This window comes from Sciurus carolinensis, chromosome 7 (genome assembly GCF_902686445.1).
Source record: "Sciurus carolinensis chromosome 7, mSciCar1.2, whole genome shotgun sequence".
Classification (NCBI taxonomy): domain Eukaryota; kingdom Metazoa; phylum Chordata; class Mammalia; order Rodentia; family Sciuridae; genus Sciurus; species Sciurus carolinensis.
In genome coordinates, this window is record NC_062219.1 from 26,207,830 (window position 1) to 26,224,140 (window position 16,311).

The 16,311-nt window shown below is 37.0% G+C and overlaps 1 protein-coding gene across 1 annotated transcript in view; it reads right to left on the reverse strand.

Annotated features, from left to right (window-relative positions):
• Heca (hdc homolog, cell cycle regulator) overlaps window positions 1-16,311 on the reverse strand; it is a 44,114-nt gene that overhangs the window by 26,231 nt on the left and 1,572 nt on the right.

Genomic DNA, 16,311 nt, shown 5'->3' on the forward strand with positions numbered 1-16,311 from the left:
AATTTACTAGGTCTGACACATTAAAAAAAAAAAAAAAAACCTCATAAATTATAATGCAAGGGACTGGGATACAGTTCAGTGCATACTCAGAATATGTGTTTCCCTGGGCTGGATACCTAGCATCAAAAATCAAAACAAAACAAAAAAGGTCAAATAGAAGATTGGAAGAAGATAAGGAAATATGAATAGAAGATAAGGAAATATGCAAAAAAGTATATTATGTATATTCCCAAAATGCCTTAAAATTCAAACTATAAACTTCAAGTAGGAAACATTTCAAAGAATTCTGAAGAAGTCAGTTTTCTCAGCAGGTTTGTTGTGAACGACTGCCTAAAAACGGGTCTTCAAACTTTTCAGGACACTAACACGCTTATACGTTTGTTACATGCTTATACGTTTGTTTTCTTTAAAATAGCTATTATTTAAGGACCCTGTTCTAAGAGATAAAAGTATACTACCAGATTCATCTTAGGGTTAAATATGTTTCATAATATAGTTTGGATCTGGAATGAACCCCAAGGCTAGATCCCCAACTTGGTGCTACTGGGAAGTGGCAGAAACTTAAGAGGTAAGGGCCTAGTGGGGAGATCATAGGTCACTAGGGGCATGCGTCCTAAGGGAACTGTGAAACCCTGGTCTCTTCCTCTCTTTTTCACTTCCCAGTCGTTAGAGCAGTTTTACTCTATCACATGCTCCTGCCAGGAAGTGCCCCCACAGGGCTTTTCACCATTAAGTGAGCTCTATCCTAGGAATGGGGCTTTTCACCAGTAGTGAGCTCTGTTGAGTCAGGTCAACCAGACATGCCTTACAAATGAGGCTTTACCAGGGTGCATCAGGACAGGTCAAATAGTGGCAATTCTCTGGGGCTAGGGATTTGGGGGAAACTCTCAAGCTATTCTTCACCCTCCATGACTACTAGTCTGCTAGTTTGGAAGCTACCGTAGAGGTAGGGAGAGGGAGTAGAAACAGGACAAGTTAAACACAATAATGCTCACCATTCTTTCTATGATTCAGCCATTTCTTGTGAATAAACACTCAGAATTACTGCAAGACTCTGATTAACTTCTAGAGTTGTGAAAAGTGATTTTTGGAATTTTTCCCAGTGTTTTTGTTGCTTTATGGAAGAGTAGATTTCTGGAGGTCCTTACGCTCCCATTCTAGAAGTCCTTCTTCAGTTTACACATATATAAATGACAAAGTTTACAATGAACTAGAAACATTATCCTCTGCATCTATTTAATAAACTTTTGAAAAACAGAGGGTGACTATTTAAATTGTACAAGAGGGGAAATAAATTTTAAAAGTTTGATTACCACCAGATCAGCATTCTGAAGACTGGGACTATGATCATGTCATACACACATTCAGAAACGTCAGAAACAGAGTAGTCTCATCCCTAGGTTATGTTCAAGGAGTTCCAAAACTAGGCCCAGGCTGGCATTTCAACCTAATCACCCACCAACTTACACGCAAAGCCTCTACTTTAGCCTTGACCCCTCTCTGTCACATCAATGCAGAAATCAAGATGAGAATGGAAAGGACCAGACACAGAAACTACCGTGCTCCATACCATACCTCAAACCCACAGGGTATTTACGAATCATTTCTTGACTAAATGGTGAGAACATTTTTGGTAAAACTAAAAAGGACTTCTGTGTCTATGTGGTACCCAGCACCTCACGCATGCTAGACAAGTGCTCTACCACTGAGCTACATCTCCATCCCCTAAAAAGAATTTACTAGATACAGATATTTTTGAGATGCTTTCTCTACTGAAAATAAAAAGCAGGGGCACAATGGCATGCACCTGTAATACCAGCTACTAAGGAGACTAAAGCAGAAAATCACAAGTTCAAGGCTAGTCTCAGTGAAATTAGCAAGACCCCATCTCAAACTAAAGTATTTTTAACAAAGGGCTCAGTGGTAGAGTGTCCCTGGGTTCAATCCCCAGTATCCAAAAGTAAATAAATAATAAAACTAATTAAGTTCAATACATAAAGGAAAGTTAGTACTTACAAAAATATTTTTTCATTTGTTTTAATTCGTATAGGAGCTACCATAAGATCACTTAAGCATATCTGCCTTAGTCTCTGATTCACTTTACCTCCCTTATGTTATTTTAGTATGAGAGAGTACTATAAAGTGGGTAGCAATTGAACATACTGTGGTTATGTCCAGTTAAATATGTTTTTTTGTTTAAAGTAGGGTTTAAACACAAGGTTTTTACTCGGGCATATGACTCTATCCAAATAAATATGGAAGATTCACATAAAAAAAAAAACCACAAAACCCCAACCAGCTCGTCAACTAAATTTAACAACTTGGACTTTTAATGTTCTCTCAATATACTCAGTCTATTCTCCTAGACCCTCATTTTTTTTTAACTTTCAACTAAAACCCACAAGTCTATCCAGCCACAAATTCAAACTAAATAGAAAAATGTACACTTCTATTTTACTATTTTTATTTGCATTCTGTATTCAATACTTTGACAATAAGAAATCCGCACCAATAATGCCCATAAAGTAGAAAATTCATATTTCTTCATCTTAGAAGCCATATCAAGACCCAAATGGACAGGGGACCCAAGATATGCCTGCTTGAAGCTGTCAAGATAAAGACAACGGTTCTATAGTTTTTCCTGAATGTTTCTTTATTTTATTTTTTTGGGGGGGTGCTGGGGATCCAACCCAGGGCCTTGTGCTTACAAGGCAAGCACTCTACCGACTGAGCTATCTCCCCAGCCCCCTGAATGTTTCTTAAAAATACCAAAGTTTCTCAAATAGAGGAAACCTGTAAGCTCAGATTCTACAAATACTTTCTGAGCACACACTCCTTTAATGATATGCCCAAGGTCATTCAGCTGTGGCCTTCCCTTTCCAATTCCACCCACATAGATCCATAAAGAACACTGAACAGGGCTGGAGATAAAGCTCAGTGGTACAGAACTTGCCTAGTAGGCTCAAGGCTCTGGGTTCCATCCTGAGCACCACAAAAAATAAATAAATAAAAATAAAGAACACCGAGACAGAAAGCAATAGCTTTGTGTAAACAGATTACAGCACAAGTTTCTATAATGGTAACAGTACCTTATTCAAAATGTTCAATGCTCGTATTAATATTCAAGACTTACTTTAAAACTAGGTATAAGATAAACCAATTAAAGAAGCATTTTAGCTCAATTAGAGCATAAAGTTTTCCTGATCCCAACTTTGCACTATATAAAAATAGACAATGAGGCAAACATACACTAAAATAAACTGCTAAACTCAAAGGGCAGGGGGAGTAACAAGCAAAGGCTCCCTATCATTCAATGAGAAAATAAAGCAATGTTTTGTCAAGAAACACCATTCTCTTGGAATGGAGAACTTCAAATTAGCAGAAAAAGAAGAGACTGAGAATCAGAGTTCAGTCTGCTTTGTCTGCACCAACTGGGTCAATGGATTAGGTTAACATACCAATTCCCAAGATGATTTTAAGACTACTATATTTAAATCAATAAAACCTCAGCACATGTAGCTAAATTCATTTCCCTACCCTACCTAAGCCCTAAAATAAACTAAATCCTTATACCCACTTGTTTTCCACATGCATATTCTGCCCTGCTGAACTCTGAAATAATACACTTTATGCTCCCTGCTTTGCCTTGAAAATAATCTAGTAAAAGCTTTTCAGTGATCACCCTAACATCATTTTGCTACGATCTGGGAAGAAACAACAAGCCTTTGCCTGGGGCCACACTGCACAGCAATTTCTGAAATGCTACATCAGCAACCAACAAGCAAATTAAAGAATCTGTTGCAACAAGGAAAGACTTGTCAAAGAAGAGGGCATGTCTAAGTCTCATTACATACTTCAATAAAAATGAAAATGACCCAAGATTCAGTCATGATTATGTCTTAGCCTAGCAGTTCACCACATGTACACACTCAAAGCAACCTTGCTATAATAGCACTTGTTTTTAAGAGTGTTCAGAAAATTTTCTAAGGAAACTTCAAATTATAGATTCCTTTGATATTTTAAGTTAGTGATATCATTATAAGTAGATAGTCATTCCTTGTCCAATTACTAACGCATGTGGAACCCAGATGTAATTTTTTTTACTACAGATGTTTCTAGGTTTTGGGTTTCTTTCCCTTTCTTTTTTGGGCGTATAAGAGATTGAACCCAGGTCCTCACACACACTAGACTAAGCAAGCACTCTACCACTGAGCTACATTCCCAGCCCAATACAGCTGTTGTCCAAGACTCAAAACCATTCATTTCAAACTAGAAGGGAAAAAAAATCTCCCATTTGTAATCAGAGTTACCACAAATTCTAGAAGTTATTTTTGCCATAAGAGAATTTGTCACATTTAAATATATATTACGTGTATATAAGTATATCCATAATGATTCTAAAGTATTCCAATTTAAAACATAAAACATTTCAAATAATTCTTGAAAAAAATTTCCCAAGTCATCTTTAGATCACATATAGAACAGTAAAAAATAAGTTAGGAGGAAAACCGATTTACTCCAAAGTCAAAAATTTCGAATCTGAATCTCAAGGTTGAAGCTTTAGAAAAATTTTTGTCAACCCAAACCTAAGAAATAAGTTGATTCCAACATATACCTATGAATACACACAGGTATCAAGTATCTCATGCCCATAGAAATTGATTTGATAAAATCCACAATATAGTTTGGTAAATTCACATTTCTATAACCTATATGAAATGCAATATTATTAAATGGGAGGTAAGGAAACAAAATTAAAGTCCTGTGACCATTTCCCACTGCATGTGACCCTACAGGCAAGTAAACAGCAAAAAGCAAAAAAGCCTGAAGTGAATCAAGATATCAACTGTGTGATACATAATTACAAAATCCAGTCACAACAGTAAATCATGCAGTACAACAGGCCCAAAGTGAGATTCTGGTAATCAAATAGTTATAATCAAAGTGGACTCGGCTGTTAAAACAAAGCCAAGGAGAGCCTAGGGACTGGATGATTCAGTCACAAGGAAACAATCCCAGTCACCTATACTCACCTACACCTCTAGTCACAGGTGAAAGAATCCTCCCCCAAGGTCCAGCTGCCACAGTCCTTCCCTACTGTGGTGTTGGGAAGGTCCCATGGAGTAACTCTGGAAGGTCTCATTTAAGAAACTGGACTTGCCCTGAGACTAGTAGACAAATGAACACTGAAGATTTTCTGGGAAAAACCACACAGCAAGGGCTCCCAGATTCAAACTTGCAAAGAAAAGCAAGGCTTCCCACAAGAAGCAGAATATAGATTTTGGAAAATCAGCATTTACTGCAAACCAAAGGGGCAAGCCAAGGTCCACCTTGGTTCCGTCAATTAAAAAGAATCCCTAGTTGTGAAAGGGTCACAATGCATCACAAACTGAGACCCAAAAATCCGTCTAAAGCCCCAAATCATGGCACAAGTATTTGCTTCTTCAAACTGCTCTATGATTTGCAGAGTTCGTCACAAACAATACCATGTTATCCTCACCTTCTCTTGATAAAACTTGGACTTGGAAAGATTCAGTAGCCTTGGAAGATTGGAGAGCCAGTTCTACAGCTCTGGCCTGTGTCTTCCAAATCTCACACCCTTTTGAACAAGCAATAAGTGTGGGAATCTTTTCCAAATCACAGATATTTGAGAAGGTACAAGGGTTGCCTGGATCAGCATGATGCACAGTGTGAACAAACTCTTGGTTCAATAGAGTGCTATGTTCTCATTTTATTAACATACACATGTAATTCCAATTCAAGTGCCAAAATGAGAAAAATGAGAACTTTCTTCTGACTTGGCATTTAAGTTTGTTATCACAAGCAAGATAGGGGCAATTTAGCCTTAAGAGGCCTGTTTGAGTTTGGTTCTCTAGAACAGGAGATAACAAGGACATAATGGGCCTTTGTCTACAAGTTTCAAAGTCCTACTTAGCTGGTATTAAAATGGCAGGGGATTTTAGAAATGTGAAAGAAGAGACAGGTGTTTAGCACTGGAGTTCAGCTGTTCACTAGACAGTAGTGGCCAGGGACACAGAGGTCAGGGAAAGCAGCAAGAATCGCAACCAATTCTGTGGAACAGAACCTCACAAAGGTAACAACTGATATTCAAATGAACTGGTCACTAATCCTATGTCATGCTCAAACCATTCTGCCCACAAGTAATTTCACAAATTTTTCACTCTTCCCTACCTTGACTGAAGTTCTAGTACTGTGTAGATGTTATGTAATCATACAAAACATTTCTAGTCAGCAAGGACCACCTTTAAACAAGGCTGAGAGACAAATAATAATCTAGGGAAAACATATGCCAAAGAGAATCCTGAATGCACAAGGACTTCATGCAAATCAACAAGAAGACAAATATCTTATTAGTAAAATGAACAAAGATCACAAATAAGAAAATGTACAAATATACAAAAATAATCAGTATACACAAAAAAAGATATTTACTCACTGAGAATCCTACAAACTCAAATAAAAATAATAGGTGATTTTTTATCTGGCCAAGATAAAAATGGCAATGAAAATTAACATCAGGGAATGTGAATAATGAGCACTCCATGAGCTGGGAGTATGGTTCAGGGGTACTTGACTCGCCTGTGCAAGGCCCTGGGTTAAATCCCCAGTACTAAGGAAGGAAAGGAGGAAGGGAGGAAAGAAAATGAGCCACTCCTTACACTGCCAGAGTTAGTGTACAGGACAGGATTGACAATATGTATCTAACCAGTGATCCCATTTTTAGGACTTCACACACTTAAGAAGAGAATCATGTCCTAGCTATGAACTTTAGTCCATTAAGAATAGAAGTGCCAGCTCAAACATTCACAATCTTCAAATTGCCACGACCAGGAATTTCTCCTATAGTAAAAAGAAGGAATAAGATAAATGTGTATAATGTGTGAGTAAAGTGCTTCTTTAGGCAAGTGCTGACTTATAAATTTAATTTCAGTCTAAGTATCAGAATAAGCATAAAGTCCTTTAAAAGCAATATAATACTGCTTCTTTTTTTTTTTTTTTTTTTTTTACTGAACTTAAGTCCTCTACCTAAAAAGCCTATGTATAGTTTTGCATTATTTATGCATCCTAATGGTGGTCAAGATGAACCCAATTGTGGCACAAGGGTTAGATATGCTTCCTACACTCAAACATACCTTTTCTGCAAGAAGGGAAGAAGGCCAACTCCTGATGCTTGACATTCTCAGCCTCAAATGCAGGAGCTGGGCATGATGGCACACACCCGAAATTCCAGCAACCTGAGAAGCTGAGGCAGGAGGATTCCAAGTTCAAGGCCAGCCTTAGCAATTTAGGGAGGTCCTAAGCAACTTAGCAAGACCTGTCTCAAAACTTAAAAAGGTAGGGGAAAGGTTCGCTGGAGATGTACCTCAGTGGTAAAGAGACACTGGCTCAATCTCCAGTTCCAAAAACAAACAAACATAAGACTGTGGGGTGTTGCACCTAGCTTCTAGTAAGTACTTAAAAAGTGGAGTTGGGGTACCTTCATTTTTCCTGACATTGGGAATGGTTGCTTCTCCTTTCTGCAAGTTCCCTTAGTTCTATAGTCCTAATCAGTTCACTAATTATCAAAATCTTACCTAGGTTGGGGTTGTGGTTCAGGGGTAAGAGCACTTGCCTAGCATGTGTGAGGCCCTGGGTTCAATCCTCAGCACTACATGAAAAGACAAATAAAGGCATTGTGTTCATCTACAATTAAATATATATACATATAAATATATATATATATATATATACACACATACATATGAATCTTACCTAATTTGCTTCTGTGCTGCAATACATCATCTTTACTCTAAAACTAAAAGCCTAATATAATGGGATCTTATCATTATAAAGCTAAAGTTACTGTAGTAGGTAAGTCCTGCAAGAAAAGAACAGAGAGGAGGAAATGGAAACTGAAAGAAGTCACTGAGTTACCCTGTGTGTTAGATGTTCACATTTCTGCCTCTACCACTGAAGGGTACTTCCAGTTCTCAGTGCCAGGCTGTCTCCATGATTTCTGGCATCACTGCTTGGGGCAGTCTACATCTGTTCATTAACATCCATCACCAACTAACTATGCCACACTCAAAGCCTCTCTGATTACAGACCTGCTGCCATCAAAAATAGGCTTCAGGGTTCAATTTCTGCCCAGATACTGAGCTGTGTTAGGCATAACAAGTTGTATTATAATACAGTTCTATTAAATATCCTACTGAAATAATCACATTCAGGAGTGCTCATCGAGAAACATAAAGTTTGTGATTCACTTTCAACATTAGTATAGAAATACTGTTCTGAAATGCTTCTACAACTTAAAGGGACATGATCTAAAGTATAATCAAACTTTTGCTTACCCTTAAGGAAAAGTACATATTAAAATGTAGCAAATATCTCCTTAATTTACAAAAGAAGCTGATACACTGCTAACTTTTGCCTAAATGTGTCCTCTTGATCAGTTTTATATAGGCATATGCCTTAAGGCCTTCTATTTCTAATGAATTTCCAATAAAATGAAATAAATATAAATTCTGAATTATGACATACAGGCCACCTTTTGTTGACTATCCGTAAATGCTCTTTTGGAGGTATAGCAATATCTTTGAAGGGGCCCAGAAAATGCCATTATGGTATAAAAATTATTTTGAGCTAAAGACTTTGAGTTCCTGAAATCTCTTCTTGTCTAAAAGTAGAGTCTTCCCAAAAAACTCAATTATCATAAACCCCCTCCCTGAGAACAACCAGGAATGACTGATTCTTTATTACCAGAAATGAGCAGTCTCCACACAAAACAGACATTATCACAAAACTATCATATATCCATCTATTCTCCTAAAAGCTCATTTATCATTTAAAAAAAATCATTTGTTTTCCTGTAAGTACCCATTGACCCATCCTCTTCCCATTAAACTGGTATTTAAGCCCCAAATTCTAACCACATTTGAGTCAAGTTTTTCTCTGATGAAATGTCTTTTCTCCTGTTAATCTATTTTTTTACCAATTTAATTTGCAGGCCCTCAAATACAGAGCCTAAGAGGACAGAGGAAAAGTTTTTCCTTCCCAGCAATACAAATTTATGAAATGCACTGTGTTATGCACATACATCAGAAGCATGTTTTCTCATTAAACGCAGTCTAACCAAGTATATGATTAACATTTAACATTTCCTCTTTTAAGTCTTCCTTTTTTTCACTTTTCTTTCAACTTCTTATTATCTTTATTGTTTCTAACTCAGACTATTTTCAAGTATAATTTAGTAGCAATAATTTGCTTTCACTTTCTACTCCTGACAAACAACATAAAAATTTTAAGTGTTAGAAACACTACTCTTTGCCAGTTTAAAAAAGCTCAAGGACAATCAAGTTAAAATATCTTGTTGATTAAATAGAGCAAAATGCTATTTCGCCAACCACAGAAAACTCAAACTTTCAAATAAATAGAACTAAACATGGTGTGTGCCATCATGCCCAGCTCCTGCACTTGAGGCTGAGAATGTCAAGCATCAGGGGTTGGCCTTCTTCCCTTCTTGCAGAAAAGGTATGTGCAATTTAATGACACTGCCTATCACAAGAGTTTGTTTTAAAAATAAAGGATGATTAAAAATAAAATGAAAAAGTTGTCCAACCAGACACAGAGATATATGCTTGCTACCAAGACAAGAAGAAATAAACCTGAAGGACAATTCCCTCCCTCTACAGTAAACCCATCTGCTTAGATGGTCCCAACTCCCCTCTGGCATTTAGTTTTTGAAGTTAAACTCAAATTAGCTAATCTCCCAGGGCTCAGAAAGCACAGGGCTGCTAGTACTCACAATTAAGACTGGGTACTATGACACTGTCATCCTCTGGGGCAGAAAAACAGTGTGCACCTTGTGTCCGCTGCTTCACTGGAAAATCACAATCCAGGGCCTATGGCAGGTTCAACCTCCAATTCCTGACTAGCTATATCAAAAGATAACCATATCCTGTTAGAACGTACAATAACATAAACAAGCTTATAAACTTCCTATGATTATCCCTTTTTACATATTTAGTTGATCATGTCCCCACAAAGCTTGCTGGATAGTGTCTGATTCTCCACTGGCTACAAAACAACTTGTTTGACCGTCCAGCCCAACCACTTGGAGCTGCAGGTGCTACCAATGTACCTTGAAACAGCCACATCAAACTCCTGGCAGCAACTGGAGCAAGGCCCTTTCCCACTCCTGCTTCAAACATCCTTCCTCTGCCTTCAGAATTTAGCACCTCTCTTTCTGCAATACTCAGCTTAAACATCCCCTCCTTTAAGAAACCATTTTTTCCTGCTAAGCACCCATAGCACATTATCATGGCCCCTTGTGCTTACACAGCTCTCTGCCAGCTTCACAATGAGCCCTCAAGGGTGTGGATTCTGATGTCCCCAAGTATAATTCTACATTATACTTTCAGTCACAGAAAGACAGTAAGCACATAATAATATTCAGTAAATCAATGAGTGCAGAGATAAGCAAAACAATGGGCAAACAAGTGAATAAGGAACTCATGAATGAACTCTCTACTTGTTGCCTGGAGAGAAAAAGGGTCTTTCAGGTAGTTCTCAAGCCCCTGGCTGATCTGATCCTAAAGGACACCCTGGGCTCCTCGCTTCCTTTCAACTACTCATCAACTCCATATATTCACTCTACTTCTCCATCTTCAAATTCAATCTCTAAATTTAATCCAACATTCTGCTACCTCACATGCTCCTGCTCCTTACTTCACAGCTGCCCATGTGTAGTACAGGTAATGACCTACTTGTATTTATCTTGATATAAGGAAGATATAACCATTTTTACACATTGTTTTTTCACCTTTTTCTTTTTCATTCAACATGTGATTTTTTTTTTTCCCAGCTAAACCATGATCAGAGAGAGATGAAGGGGGAAGAAAGCAGATTATTTACATTCAAAGCTTGGCTTGAATAAAAATCTGTACGATGCCAGAGCTGTCTTCTACATTTATATTAAGAGGCCCTCACCTCCATCTTAACGCCTCAGTATCTGTTCTTAAGAGCACGACACTTCAGTTTTGTAGCTGGACACAGATGAACAAACCACAAAACTTATAAAGCTATTGTTGATAGTGCTGCTATGTTCCAGACCCTTGCCAAAATCTTTCACATAGATTGTTTTCCTTCAAAAGCACTCCCAAAGGTTTGCAGAAAATGGAGGCTAAGAAAGGTTTTGCCCCAAAATCACTTTTACTAAAAACTGTGACACCTAGCTTTACACTCAGCTCTGTTTAAAATCCATGATTTGTTACTACAACTTTAAAAACTGTAGGCCTTACTTCATACAATTGGATTATGAGATTGTAAGACAGAACTTCAAAGGCCTATGCCTGCTTCTTTACTCTTTTACTATTTACCAAAATATCATTCATCATTATTAGATAATTTGTTGAATCCCTGTTGGCTACCAAATCACTGAATACCACCAAAGTCCCCAGCAGAAATAAATCTAAATATGACAGCATCTGCTGCAGACTCTAGATCCAAACAGGGCCCTCCTGTTACTGAGCTATTTGAGGGTGCCAGCAATCCTCCAGCATGCCTTTAAAATAACAAGAACCAGAGACCAGTGAGGCCATAGGGAAGTCACTCTACAGAGTACTTTTAAACTGGTGCAACCTTTCTATAGTACAATATATCACTATGCATTAAAAGGCATGTAAAAGGTACATCTTTTACACAAATCCATAGATAAGAATTTTCCCTAAGGAAGGGCTATGGTCTGAAAGTTTGTTCCTATCTAAAACTCATGTTGAACTTAATTCCCAATGCATATTAAAGGTATGGCCTTCAAGAGATTACTAGGCCATACGGGGGTCTGCCCTCATTAATGGGATTAATGCCCTTATTTTAAAAAGGACATTAATGAGGAAGAAAGTATAACCCCTCTACGTTTTCTGCCCTGTGAGGACACTAAGAGAAAATGTCATCCATGAAACAAGCCCTTACCAGGCAATGAATCTGTCCATACCATATCCACAGCCTCCAGAACTGTGAGGAATAAAATTTAATTGTTAAAAATTACCCAATCTGTGGTATTCTGTTATAGAAGCAGTAACAGACTACAACAGGAAGTAACTGGATAAACTGCCAAAGATGTGTAAATAAGAACCTAAATGCCACATAGTAGCAGAATGATCAAATTATCAAGATGCAGACATGGCATATTACATAATCATTTAAAAAAATGATGCACCTATACATTTACTGCTCTGCTAAAATGTCCACAAAACATGAAGAACAAAAATCAGATTATAAAACACATGATCTTTTTATGAAAACTGTATATATACTTTAAAAGTTAATATGAAAAAATTTTAGAAGGCTACAAGTATAACAAAATGTTAACAATGGGGATCTTAAAGTGATGAGATTATATGTTTGACTAGAAATTTTTTTAAAAACTTGCCTTTTTTTCTTTAAAATTTTCTGCAAATGTTCATTTTATTCTTGGAGGAAAAAAAACAATATTTTCAATTAAAAAACTCTTAAGAATGCCAAAGATCTGGTGATCAAATCAATTAGAACAGATCTTTTTTGCCCCTTAAAATGTCCTTTCTGGGCTGGGTATATAGCTCAGGGGTACAGCACTTGCCTACTATATGCAAGGCCCAGAGTTCAATTCTCAGCACTGCCAAAAAAGAAAAAAAAAAAAAAAAAAAAAAAAAAAAAACAACCCTCCCTTCTGTTACCTTCAAGTTCTTTAATTATATTGCCTATAACTAAAATCTGAAGTAAATTCAGGTTAAATGGCAAGAGATTTCTCAGTTTTATCTAATGTTTTCAATTTACAGAATGAAATATATTCTCAGACTTATAGGAAAGCCAACATTACTAGAACTTAAACACAGGTCCTATAACAAGTAAAGCAATAAAGAATAGACTGTGCACGTAGCACCATTAGTGAAGCACAGAGCAGTTCTTCACTAAAACACACATAAGTGCATAATAGGAAGAATCTATGATGGATGAGTCTGTATTTTCTATCAAGTACCACTGCAAAGGTAAATTTCAAAAGACAATGTTCAAAAGCAGCACATATTTTTAAAAACCTCTCAAAAACCAATTTCTAGATGAAGCAAGAAATATCTTCCAAGATCACAACATATATACCTGAGACCCTCAATAGATATTCCTTGAAGGAAAAATAAACAGCAGGCAAACACTCCTCATTTTCCTTCTGAAGGCTACTGCTAATTTGTAAATGTAGTAAGAACTAGAGTAAACATCTAAAAGGAGACTCTTTTTAAAATGCACTACAAATTTAGGGTTGTAAAAAAGTGTATTTAGTGGTCTCAGTACACAACAAAATCCAAATCTTCATAGGGAACAGGTGGTATTCAAAAGAAATCTACTTGCAAACAGATGTATGGGATTCAGAACACATTCTCCCACGAAAACAATGGTATAATGGTGGTTCACTCCCAGTCTGGTCCACAAAGCCTATTCAGATGTTATTGAGAAAAATTTATACCACATCTGCATTTTATATGAGTGGTAACTGATAGTCTAAATGAAGAAACCAGTAATGCTGGGGGAGTAAGAGTCCCTTCTCCACAAAGGATCTTCAACTGAAGAGATGCCACCCCCAAGGTCATAACCCCTTCTAGAGGGCAGCCCAAATCCAAATGACCTATCAGTGTCTTGAGGTGATATACTCTGATGGGCCATCCCAGCTACACAGCTCTCCCTCTATTACCTGTGCATCTAATTTCAACTCTTCCCTCTGCCCAATCCTGCTTCTTTCCCTCTCCTGCTAGTCAGAAGCACTCTCCAATAAACTTCCTGCATGTACATCTCTATCTTCGAAATTATTTCCAGGATCTGAAACAAACAACTAATATTTTATAAGCTCATATTGTAAGTCTCACACTGTCCCAATATACTATATCTATTATAAAATAATAGATATAGATAGGTTGCTACATATGGGTATGTACTATAATCTCATTATACACATGCAGAAACCTACAGCTCAGAGAAGTTAAATTATTTGTCCAAGGTCACTTCTAGGTCTACCAAATGCAAGGACAATCGCTAATTCCATTTGCTAGAATGAGTTGTTGAATAACTTAAGGTAGAACCAGCTCAAGGATTCCAGGGGCAGTCAGGAATGAGTGGCATGGTGAACCAAGCTCAGCCACAAACTAGACACACCATGATCAAGGTTTCATATATTTTCAGGCCTGAAGAAAAAAAGAAAGGCCTACAGGAACCAGAATTTCAGAATGAAACTACACTGTTATAATCTACTGCATGATTACTAGATCCTAAAAATAATGGTTGGCAAATCTTATCCACCTACAATAGAAATGCTACAATATGGGCAGACACATGTTTACTATGTAGGAGGATGTTTCCTTATTTTTTATTCAGCCCCTGAAAATGTTTCATAAACTAGTATCTCAAAACTTATATCTAACAAATTTATTATTAGAGGTATGATATCTTTACATTTAATATTCTACTACTTGTTCAAATTCACAACTGCAACCAGTTCAATTCCACCATGCCATAGCCTCTGCAAGCTTTCCCTAGCTAGCAACTTCTTTTGTATTTTTTTTAATGTTTTAGTTGCAGATGAGCACAATACCTTTATTTCATTTATTTATTTTTATGAGGTGCTGAGGATTGAACCCAATGCCTCACACATGCTAGGTCAACACTCTTACCTCTGAGCTACAACCCTTAAACCCTTTGTAAAGTATTTTTACCATCAAGGAACAACTAAAGGCTAAAGTTACAATATCCTGATGGCCACACTGTCCAAAAGCTACAAGACATGAAACTACCCTCTAAATTCTGAACGACTACATATAAAAACTATTATCTTTAAGTGAAGTCATTAAATTTGCATGTTTGCAGATGTAGATAAAATCTAGTCATCAATGATAATAAACCATTTAAAAGTTTAACAATATATATTTACTACTTCCTTGAAATAATTATTTGATTTATAATTTTCATAATCATAAAATCTAGTGTCCCATTAGTTATATTTAGATACACTAAAAATAGCTCAATTCATGACTTTAAATTTCAAAACTAATTGGGCAGTGGTTGATTCTGAGAGTTTACGTATCCGTTGCCCTCTCCTGTAAAAATTCACCAGTGCCTCCTTTCCCATAACCCTACATCCTATACATTTTTTAAAAAGTATTCGCAATTTCCTTATTCACTGATTTTGTACATAGGAGACCTCAGCAGCCATGTTCCGATACCCCAGAGTGCAGAAAGCAATGACAGGTTCTTCAAACTAAGGTGAATCATTCACTGACATAGCATACATGTCACAACCAAGAACTGGGCATCATAAAATTCAGCTCACTGATCCAAGTTTGTACCTTCTATGATCCTGATAATGGCAATACAGGCCCATTTCTTCTTTCCCCAGTCATTTAATAAAACAAGTTCCTACACAAAAAGCATAGCTTCACACATATATGCAATACTGATAAATTTGAGTTTACTGCTTCAAATAAGAGTAATAACAGGGGCAAAATAACCAATTTAAGGTTACTGAACTAGGAGTAACAACTGCTTAAAACAACTAAGAAAACTTCCTCAAACCACTTTAAAGTGATCACATCTTTTGTAGCAAGAAAAAAAAAAAAAAAACAGGCAACTTGAAGCTTTCAAATTGGGGTGGGAGGGAAGTGTAAACCAGAAGAGGAATGCAAGCTGCATGAGGACCAGGATAACCAGTGTTGATTACCACTATATCCCCTACATTTTAACACAGTACTCTAACACTGAAAGACATTTTTTGAATGAATAAATAGTAGATATTATTCGCTGCATTTGTGAGAACTGACTAAATTCATTACACATAACAAGCCCTTAAGACAACAAGAACTGGGCACTTGACAGAGGAACGCTGAGCCTCACAAAAACCATATGAGGAATCAGTTAAATTTTTTTCCTTCAGTTTTACAAATGAAGAAATTGAGTCAGAAAAACTGACCTTCCCAAGATGACAAAGTTCTAAAAGCCTAGGCCAAGAGTCTGTCTTACCCAGTCAGTCTAGGCACCTTCCTTTGTGCCACAATATCAAAATGAAGTTTAGAGTTAGAAAAACAGCAGAACATGGAGAATATAGACTGGCCGAAAGTTGTATTATCAAACATTCACCAATGATGTAAGTTGTCTCCAAAAATAAAGAAATAAACCTTTCCATTTCAAAAACTGCAGAGAAACAGCCCATGGGGCCTACAGTTCTCCTAACAGGCTACATTCACCCTCCTATGTTCTCAGCACTGTGGGGTTCCTGTAAGTGCTGGTGCCCTT